This window comes from Pteropus alecto, unplaced genomic scaffold, assembly GCF_000325575.1.
Source record: "Pteropus alecto unplaced genomic scaffold, ASM32557v1 scaffold61, whole genome shotgun sequence".
Classification (NCBI taxonomy): Eukaryota; Metazoa; Chordata; class Mammalia; order Chiroptera; family Pteropodidae; genus Pteropus; species Pteropus alecto.
In genome coordinates, this window is record NW_006434835.1 from 5797769 (window position 1) to 5808427 (window position 10659).

The 10659-nt window shown below is 52.8% G+C and overlaps 1 protein-coding gene across 1 annotated transcript in view; it reads left to right on the forward strand.

The window, feature by feature from the left end:
• Positions 1-476: 476 nt before the first annotated feature.
• Positions 477-10659, forward strand: part of LPIN1 (lipin 1) — a 94208-nt gene continuing 84025 nt past the window's right edge. The window contains exon 1 of the mRNA XM_015588248.2: positions 477-608. The gene's annotated coding sequence lies outside the window, so the exon portion shown is untranslated. The remainder of the gene's footprint in view (positions 609-10659) is intronic.

A 10659-nucleotide genomic window follows, 5' to 3' on the forward strand; every position in this document is an offset into this window, starting at 1 on the left:
TGTGCTGTGCATGCAGATGCGAGTCCGCCCACCCGACTTTCCGGGGGAAGATAATGACTTATTCCGAGAGAATGCGCCTCCCATTGTGAGGCAGTTAAAGTGTCTTTTACGAAATGATTCTAATAGCAGAAGGTATTTTCCTTTTGTCTTTCCTCCCTCCCCCGTTTTCCTCCTTTTTATTTAAAATAAAAGTTGACAACGCAATGGCAGTCACCACCCAGGCGTCCCCAAACAAAAATTATAAAATACTATTGTTTTTTTTTCCCATTCATTTATTCATTCTAGTAGTAAATACGCATTTGGCTTCTACTTTGTGGCAGCAAATACAACAGACACACATCCCTGTCCTCCAGAAGCTCATATTTCAGACGAGGAGAAAAGAAAGAAAGAAACAAACAAGTCAAAGGGGAGGGTGACAGGGAGCGCGGGAGGGGACGGGCGGATGATGCGGTTTCAAAGGGACGGGGCAGGGCAGGTCTCACTGAGAAAGCGACCTTTGGACAAAGATGCGAAGGAGGCGGGGGAGTGAGTGATGTGCTCCAGGTGCCCAGGCCCTGAGGCGGAGGCATCGTGACGGCTTCCAGGCTGGTGTGGAGCCAAGAGCATGGGTGAGCGGGAGCTGGAGGTCACGTCCGGGAGCTGGAGGTCGCGCGACGGCCGGCTTTCCGGCGGGGCTGGCTGACCTCACAAGGGCGCTGGCCTTGACTCCTAGCGGGATGAGAAGTTATGGGGGCCCTTGGGGCGGGCCCTGCCTTGGAGTGTGTGCATTTCAGGGACCAGTCTCTTGGGTTCTCGGCTGCAGGGCAGGACAGGGGGACGAGTGGGAGGCCGTCGTAATAAATCCCAGTGGGAGGTGAAGGTGGTTTGACTCTGGCGGCTGCAGTGACAGGGTGAGAAGTTTCTGGCGGCGTTGAGAAGGCCGAGGTGACGGGATGTCACGACAGACTGGCCGTGAGGGCTGAGAGAAGAGAGGCCGGGGGCCACGGGGGCTCCGGAGTGGTCCGCAGCGTTGGACCGGGCGTGGCGGGCCTGGGGTGGGTGGCTTCGCGTGGGCAGTTACCGCTGAGAAGGCGGCTGGGTGTTCTCGGACGTTGCAGGAGCGCGACGGCCGGCTTTCCTGGCCAGTTGTACTGTGGCCAGGGCTCGGGCAGTGACATCTCCTCCAGCAGGGACCACCAGGTGGGGACACGAGGGACTCGCCTCTGAACTTTGGAAGAGTTTATTGTGATGGGATGAAGAGGACAAGACTCTTTCGAGGGGAGACTCGTAGCCGAGGGACACGGAGGATTTGAGTAGTCGGGAGGTCTGGTTCTGGGCTGGAGCTGGGGCCCTGAGCAGGCCCGCTGTGACTCTGGAGCAATGACACTGTCCCACAGGGCTTCTGCAGTCTACGTGAGACTGCCTGTGGCATTTGTGACCACAGGGTGCCACTCTAAGGTTGCTAAGCTGGCTATTATTCACGGGAGAGGTGGCATCGGAGACCACCCTTATGAGGTACTTTGGTAAAAGAAAACCATAAACCATGGCAGGGCGGATGCAGAGGCTTCTGCAGTTCGTGGTTTGCCCCGGGCACTGGCTCGGGGGCGGCTGGGGGCTGACAGCCAGCCTGCCCTCTGCTCACCCAGCCTGCGGGGCCCTGGACGGAGGCCGGCTGGGACAGTCGCAGGAAGGGGCACCTTTCCGAGATCTGTTCATGCGGGGGGCTCTTCCGTTCGCTCGGCACAGAGGGGCCCTGTGTGCCAGCTGTGGCCATGATTTTCAGCACCTGCACTTCCCAGCATGGAACCTTCGATGTCAAGGAAATGTCCAGCCCCCCAGCCTGTGGATGGACTAAGAACGGGGCAACTTGGGGAGAGGTGAAGACGGCGGTCTTGGTGCCCTTCCTTCTCAGCTCCCCTTTCCCCGCCGACCCCTACCGCCCCTCCCCGAGCCACCAGGGCCCCACGTAGCACAGTTCGAAACCCGTCGGGGAGGAGACCTCCTGTAGGCCGTCCAGCTCTGGGATCTCAGGTTGGAGTTCTTTTTGGAGCAACATAGAGTGACAATCTCCACACCTCACTTTGGCAGACTGAGCCTTTCTGTGTGGCCAGGCCGGGGAGGCCTCCGTTTCCATGGTTACACCCTTCAGGCCCCGCCTGCTCCATGAGCCCTAAGGGCTGTCATTTGGCCCTGGTGTCCTGGCTCAGAAATACCCCTTAGAGGGCGTTGTCCCACTGGGACCCAGGACAAGGCACACTTGGGCAGGGATCATGTCCCTCTGCTTCATGCAAGTGGGGACATATGAAAAATTAGGTAATACATGAAATGTTTTCAGCCAACAATAAGAGAGTTCTGTTGACATTCCCGAGTGAATTCTCTTTCTCAGGACAAGGTGACTTAAACTTCAAAGTCATCCAAAATAAGGGAAAAGGGGACTTGGCTAGCTGGTGTCTTCTCCGATTTGATCTAGGCAGAAACTGAGTTTATTAATAACCACTTGATAGACACTTGGCAGTTAATGGTGAAGCCAGATGGGATCAGGTTTCTGGGTTTTACCCAGTTAGAAGTGCCCAGTGGGTGAGAGGTCACCAGCTGGAAGGAGAAAGCCGGGCCTTCCACCCTGAACACTGAGCAGCCTTCCTATGTGACAGTATCTTACAAGCATGTGAGTTAGTCTCAGTTTATGGATAATTCAAAGTGCTTTCAGAAGTGATAAACGTGCAGGCTTATTATCACTGCTGCTGTTCACTGAGTGCTTTCCGTGGGCCGGTGCCCTGCGAGGCATCTTTCCCTTTTCGTCTCGGCAGAGCTCATGAGAACCATGGCGTGGAATGTTAGCCTCGGTTTACACACGGAGGAGCTTAGAGAGAGTCTTAACCGGCCTGAAACCATAATTCCAGTGCAGGTCGCCCACTGGGGAAGACCATGCTCTCTCCACTGGAAGTGCTGCCTTCCTGCTGGTCTCTGGATAGCATTGTGGGAATGGATTCCAACTTTCCTGGGGGGCAGGTCTCCCAGCCTGCGTGTCTCTCTGCTTAGCCCTGATGCTCAGGGCTAGAGATCTGGCTCTCCAGCATGGAGCGCCTCACTTGTATGACGGTCATTTCCAGCTGATGCTCGATACCTCTTCGTAGGGTGACGGCGGGGGTGGGGTAGAGAGTAGGAGAGACTGTGCTCTGTGGATCCCGCCCTTGTGAGCTTTTTGGATGAAAGAAGCCTTAATGATCTATGGGATCCTTAATGCTGGATTGGAAGGGGTCTTGGGGCTGGTCATCTAATGTGAGCTCGCACTCAAAGCTGGCCTCTCGGGAGTCCTACGGTCACTCTCAGTCCTGGACATCAGATCCCTGATGGAGTTTGCAAATGACATACAGATGGCATTCGTGACCCTGCGGGGAGTTATACGATTCTCTTTTTGAGTCTTAGTATGTCTGTCTGAATTGTCATTTCACTGGTTTTAGACCTGTCAAGGCCCTTTGACAGGTTGTTATCCCACGTACTGATTTTGTTACGTCTGAGAATCTTACTCGCTTTCCTTTCCCGACTGCTATTGATTCGTAATTGAAAAAAATATTCTTCCATCCCACGTTTTTGTTTCTCTTCAGATTTTATGACCAGATTGAATCCGCATTCTTTTAGTGGTGCTCCTTCATTTTTAAACATATCCACTTAATGTCTAATTTAGTTTTGAATTATTTTTTTATTTCTATATTTCTGATAAACATCACCTAGACCCTCACTCACTCTAGGTTGTAGGTTGTTTGTCCTCAGTATTTAAAAAATATTTGTCTTCTATGAGACTTAAATCTTCTCCTTTGCCTTCTATGTTCTATGTCACTACAATGTGCGGATTTAATTTTATTCGCCTTTCTCTATGCTCAGAGCTTACTTTCACTCGTCAGTCATGTCTTTCATCAGTTTTAGAGGAGTTTCAGATGTCTTTCAAGAGCTGCTCCTCTGTGATGCCCTGAATCCTCCTTTCTGGAACACTTACCAGGCACAGATTTTAGGCTCCCCGTATCTCGTCTGCCCCCTAGATAGTTCCTCCCTTTTAGTTCCTGCTTTATCTCTTTGGCTCGCTGTGCTGGTTGAGTTCTTCCTTACTGCATTCCACTTCATGAATCCTCTCTTTTACTGCTTCTTGTTCGATATTAGCCACTATATTGATATGTTTGTTTTAATTTCAGTGACAACAGTTTTCAATTCCAAGGCTTCTGAACGACTCTTTTCCTTAGTTACAGACTAGTGTTTTTTATGTCTGTCTCATGATTTCTCTTTTTAGTGGAAGTTGTTCCATAATCTGTATCTTTAAGCATCCTAATTAGAGTTATTTAGACTCACTGTCAGGCTGTTCAGTGAACTGACTTTGCTGTGAATCCATATTCCAAACGTTTATTTCCTTCGCTGTCGTCGTTAGCATTGTATTTCTTCGCAAGTGTAGGAATTTTGCTTTTGGGCTCATTTTGAATGACTATTTTATTTGCTGTTGTTATTTCCTTCCTCAAATACCTCAGATACCTCCTCCCCACCGACGTTCTTTGTCCTCCAACATGAGGGCTGGGTGATTTGAGAGACACACCCCAGGCTAGTTGCCTGTCCAGGTCCCTGGGGCACAATCCAGAGCCTGCAGAGCTCCTTCTGTGTATTGAAATTGTGGAAATTTGACACCCAGACTCGGAGCCGGGAGAGCCACTCGGTTACGTCATCGTCCTCCCAGCACCCTCTCTAGCCTTAGCTCTAACGAGCAGGGCTGCAGAAAATTTTAAGTCTCTTTGGCCAGCAGCGTGGCTTCAGGGTGGAGCCTGGCTCCTGTGCCCCTTCTCACGTGGTCCTCCGCGGGTGCGGCCCACACCCTCTGCTTCCGGACAGGGCCTCGCAGGCCAGTGGCTTTACATGTCTAACCTGTCTGGTTCGTGACAACACTAGCTTGGTTTTGGGCCTCACTACGCTTTTCCGTTTTGTTCTTTTATGCGGTATGAGTTTGCCCCAGAGGGGCTGTTTCAAAGTACAAGCTCACCATGCCGTCTTGACCGAAAGTCACATACGTGTTTTCTATCCCAACCCCACACTGAGGAAATGTTTAAGAAGGAAAGAGCTAGAATAGAAGCAGTGACATGATATCCAAGGCAATTTGCACACCACTCAGGAAGGTTAGCTTAACTAGCTGTACTTATTACAGTGTTACCCAACCCAAGTTATCCAACCAGCCCTTTAGGGCATCGTGAAAGATTTATCAAATGCCTTGTTGAAATCATTACTTACCCTTGTGTGTGTGTGTGTGTGTGTGTGTGTGTGTGTGTGTGTGTGTGTGTGACATATTCCCCTCATCTGGGAACCTAACTATTCCTCGAAAAAGGAAAATGTTTTCTTTGCCAGAATCGTGCCCTCTAAATTCTGGTGGCTGCCACTTTCATACAGGTTGTCAATGTCAGTGGCTTTCCAACACTAAGAATGACTCGGCTGGGGGCGTACAGGGTGAAGTCCCCAAGTTGACTGTGCCCTAACTGGAACCCTGCCTCACTGTGTATCCTCAGTAGGCGAATTCAAGTGCTGGCATATTCTAAGCACAAGGTCATCACCTATTACTCCCCACGGGGTTTGGAATTTTTTGATGTCCTGTGAAAATGCCAGTAGAAAGTGTGGTCCCACTTCCTTCTTGCTTGGGCTCTGGCCCCGTGCGAGTTCACGTGAGTGACCTCACCTGTAGCACGCGCTGCCGTGAGGGGGCGATGATGGGTGCGGTGCTTCCCATGTACCGGGACCACCTGAGAGCATGACGAATCCCTGGGTTCTGCTGCTAGAGATTTTGACTCCGCAGGTCAGTGGGGGACTGAGCTCGTAACACGTTAGTGAGTTCTCCGTCGAGTCCGATAAGCAAGCAGGTTTAGGTCCTGAGTGGTAATGTCTGCCAGGTGCTTAGCAGACAGAGCTTGGGGCCCAGCAAGAGCTCTGCGGGGCGTCCACCCTGCGTCCCTTCTCTCCTCCCTCCTCCAAGGTGTGCAGTTTGTGTGAGATAAAAACCACAGGATGTAACTCATTTAAATGGCTCTTCTCCAGATGTTTCCCTTGGATAAAGATAGAATAAAGGGCAATGCTTAGCTCAAAGTGTTCATTCAAATTCCACCCCCATTTATTGGGTCATTGCTCTGAACCCTTTGGTAAGCCCCGCGATACGGAGGTAAATAGGATTCTGGCCCTGCCCCTGAGATCTTGGGATTCTACAGCAGTCTGAGAAAGCGAAGCCAGCGAGACAGCCAAAGTGGGGGAGAAATCTTATTTCGGGTCAGGGGCCAGCCTTCCTCATGCACTTTAAATGACATCCCAGAGGCTTTCTCGGTGCGGTGCGTGTGACCAGGTATTGTGACAGCCGAGATGGACATGGTAGGTGGAGCTAGAGAGTCAGGAACAGAAAAGGCAGAGGGCTAGTCCTGGGGTCCCAAAGGTCAGGCGGGACAGTGGTCTTTGGGAAGGGCTGCGCACCCGCCGGCGCCCTTGGGCAATTTTTTTTTTTTTTTTAAGACTATGGAGTCCCAGATGCTATTCTTATGGAATCAAATTTCTGGCACTGAGCTTTGGGCACCGTTAACCAATTGCCAATGCAGCTCTGATGTGTAGCCAGGTTTGGGACACAGTAGGGATTCTAGAATTTTCTAAATGTGATCCAGGCACTCTGCCGAATGATCTGGTCAGCAGTCTGAGCGAGTCTGACTCTAGAGGCCCGTGCTATTCACAATGCTATTCACAGCAGTAGCATCAGCACCACCTGGGAGCTCATCAGGGATGCAGTCTCGGGCCCGAGCCAGACCTATCGAGTCAGAACCCGTGTTCTTAACCGGAGCCCCTGCTGACTCAGGCCGCGTGCTTCCCAGGGCCAGGCTCCTGGCTGCCTCCGAAAGACCTGCACATTCAGAAGCATAGCCCAGCCCACCATTTGCAGCAGCCCTGAGGTCTGTCTGCCCTCCGGGCTGCCCACTAGCCGTGTTCCTAGTGGCGTGGGACCTGATGCAGGGGGCAGGAAGGAGCCCCCTCCAATCACTCTGGGCTAAACCGGGAGCGGGGCTTTAGCTCCCGCCTCTCCTGGCTTTGGCTGGAAGGCCCGCAGCCTGCAGGAGTCTGCGCATCACCGCTTAGGAATTCGGCCTGTCTCCTCAGCTGAGGATGCTCTGTGTTTACTGAACTTTGATGAATTGCTGGCTCCTTCCTTGACAGACGTTAGCAGTAACGTGGCCTGGCTGGGGACAGGGAAAGGTCGCCGTTCACGAACTGCTGGCTCCTTCCTTGACAGACTCCTTGACAGACGTTAGCAGTAATGTGGCCTGGCTGGGGACAGGGAAAGGTCGCCGTTCATGGAAAGGTGAGCGGAGAGGCACTTGGTTGGCTGCCTTTGTAGCTGAAAACCTGACTCACACCTAATCAGTTGGCCTTGCTGGCTGTGGGCACCTGCAGAGGGTTGTGTCCCCCACCCCCATCTCCCCATCTCTCTCCTCCCCATCCCGCCAGGCCAAGAGCAAGCCGCACCCCCAGGTCACTGCCCCAACCCTCAGGGGAAAGGAGAAGACGGGGCCGACTTGTCATGCCTTCCTCAGCTTTGGGTGATTTTCCAAGCCGGTTTCCTGGATGGGACCGTGAGTGGGCCAGTGGTGGTCAGAGTGTCACTGTGTTCAGTGCTGACCGTGTTGTCATTTTCTCTCAAGCAACAGACAACCTTTGCCTCCAGTGGCTCTCCCCGCAGGTCCCGAATCCACAGCGATGTGGGCACCTGTCGTCTGGGCCAGCTGAGCTCATGGTGCACAGACGGGACCTAGAGGAGCGGGAGGCGCTTCCTGTCCTGCTGTGTCCTGATCCTTCTGAGGCCACCTCTTGCCTGCTGCCTGATCTCCAGCCTGGCCAGGGCCCAGCTGGACTACAGCTGTCTCAGGAGATCAGACGCTTTCGTAGAAGGGACTGGATGTACCCAAAGTTGGAGGACTTTCTCCAAGTTCTTTATTTAATAGTCCTCCCTAGAATCAGGGCTGCTGTGAGTGGCTCCCCTGTCACCCGCCTCTTCTAAGAAGTGCAAGAACAGTATCACGTGGGTCCGAATATCTTCAGAGGCAGCAGTTTCTTATGTCCTTGGTGGTTGTTTCTACACAGAAAGCCACTTGCTTTGGACTTGATGGATCAGGGCTTGATTTTTAAAAGCCAGACTTTTAAATTGCCTGATGACAGGTTTCTCCATAAGAAACAGGACGATAATACCCACAATGCTTAGGGAAGAATGATGGGAACTGACCGCGGAGAGGCCCCTGGCACAGCACCCGGCCCGCAGGAGGCGTGCATTATTAGTCCACATGGAGGAGGATGCATGTGTGGTGGTCCACAGGCTGAAGTCCCTCTAAGTGCAGTTTCTGTCGGTCACCATACGTCAGGCGTGACTAGGGGGCTGGGGGCCTGGTGTCCATAGTTCATCGTCAGGTGCAGTTCAAGAATTTAGTCTTTCCCAAAGTCAGCCCCAGGAGTGTGATACATAGCTCTGCATCCCGGAGTGCCCTCACGCTTGACCAGCCCGAGTCAGGTGCACGATGCCCGTGGGGTATTATGGGAGGGCTGCGTGTCAGGGCTGCCCAGAAACCCAGGCTCTCTCATCCCGACCTCCATGTCTCTCGGTCCTGGCCGGTGGCCACCTCTTCATTCCCTCCTCATGGGCCGTTGCAGCAGCCTCGGCGCCTCCTACCTGCCCCCTCTGACGGCACATCGAAGCGTAGGCAGAGCAGAGGCTTTGGGGTTGGAGGGACTTGGGTTGGGTTTCAACTTGGCCACTCCCACAGTGTGTGACCTTGGGCGGGTCACATACAGCTGCCCTGAGCCTCGGCTTCTTCATTTCTGAGCTGATGCTGATGAGATTGCTCACTGGGAGGCAGTGAGGCTTCAGGAGACACATGTAACGGCCCATGCCCTCAGCATGCGGCTGGTACTCACTCCGTGGTGGCCGAGACCTCCCCACGCACAGCTGGGCCTTCAGACCGCTCCTTCGTAGCTGCAGCTGGCGCCACGTTGTCACTCCCCTGGATGAAAGTGGCCCTGGTTCTTCCCATCGTAGTCTCCGGCTCCTCGTCCTCTCTCTCAGCTCTGCCGTCCACGTCGCTCTGTTCTCTTGCCTCCTCCTTGGCTCACAGCAATGCCACGATCATTCGTGTCTCCTCGAAGCATGTGTCTTGTCTTCTGCTGGCCACATCCGCCCTTGTCGGCCTGGTGAACTCACACTTGACCTTGGAGGCCCAGCTCTTCTGGGTGTCTTCCCTGACCCTCCCTCACGGTCCCCTGGGACATTTCCCTCCTGCTGGGCCACCTCAGTACTTCGTTCATGCCGCCGTGAGAGCCCATGTCAGGCTGGATTATAGAGATTTGTTTCCGCACCTGTTTTTCCTGCTAGACGATGAATATAACTCAGGTGACCCTGTCTCAGTCATCTTCGTAATTACCCCAGTGATAAACTCAGGACTTAGCACAGGGCATGACACGTACTGGGTGCTTAATCAATGCATGACTGAATTCGACAAATCCAGTCCTCACTGGTCTCTTTCTCTGAATTATAACATCATTCGAGTTTGTCCACAGCACCTGATCTGGGCGGGGAGGGGCATACACAGTGGACCCTCAATAAGAATGAATTACTGCCATTTAGTCATATGTAGTCATAGTAGTAGTAGTAGTAGTAATAATACATGACGGTTATTAAATGTTTAATGTGTACTGGTTTCTGTGCTCGGTGCTTTAAATTCATCCACATTTAACTCTAATAATGATAATATATCCTTACCCCTATTTGACAGTGAAGTTTCTTGTATTACTTATTGGTGTATCCAGGGCTATGCACCCTTGATGGTTGGTTGCTGTCTGTTTGGTTCGGGCGGTGGCTGTACTAAAGCTGTTCCTGAACTATTTTGTAACCCCCCTCCCCATATATATGGATGTCTTGATGCTATTACGGTGTCCCTTCTGGTCTTGTGGCTACAGGATGCCATGTGTCTTCAGGGTACCCAAGATTCATTTCATTTAGGTCTAAGAAGACACGGGAATGACTGCCACGAAGGGAGAAGTTTGTGACACATAGGTCCCTGGAAACGGGAGGCATGGCACTCCCTGCAGAGCCACAGTTATTTCTGCAGCAAAGTTTCTCCCAGATGAGTTCTCTGACATATGGATACCACCATTTGTGTGGCGAAAAAGGGGGTCTCAGGCTTGTGGGCTTTTAGGAAATGCTCCATTCTATGACCCCTCTTGGCAGTCGGCGGCGTGATGATGATGCAGTGAGGGTGCTGAGAACCTATGTGGGAGAAACGGTCTTTGTTTCTGTTTCATCTGATCTTTCCAAAGGTATCTGCCCCATCGCAGATAAGTGTTTTTTTGTTTGATTTGTACAGCCTGTCGGGGCCGGCTTGGCTCTGAGCTGCCCCGCTCATGGGTGGGGAGGGACAATCTTACAGGCGTGGAGGCCAGGGCTTCAGGGCGCCCAGGAGCCTGCGTACCTGCCCCAGCGCCGTGGGGTCCAGTCCTGGCCCGATCCTCGCATGTCTCCGCTGAGCTCCTGGCCTTGCCAGGGTGACGTGCCAGGTCCCAGGTCCCTGTCTCCTCCAGCTTCCTGGCTCCTCGCACAGTGCCTGGCGAGCAGTGGGTGCCCAGTGATGGCCAGCACTGGGC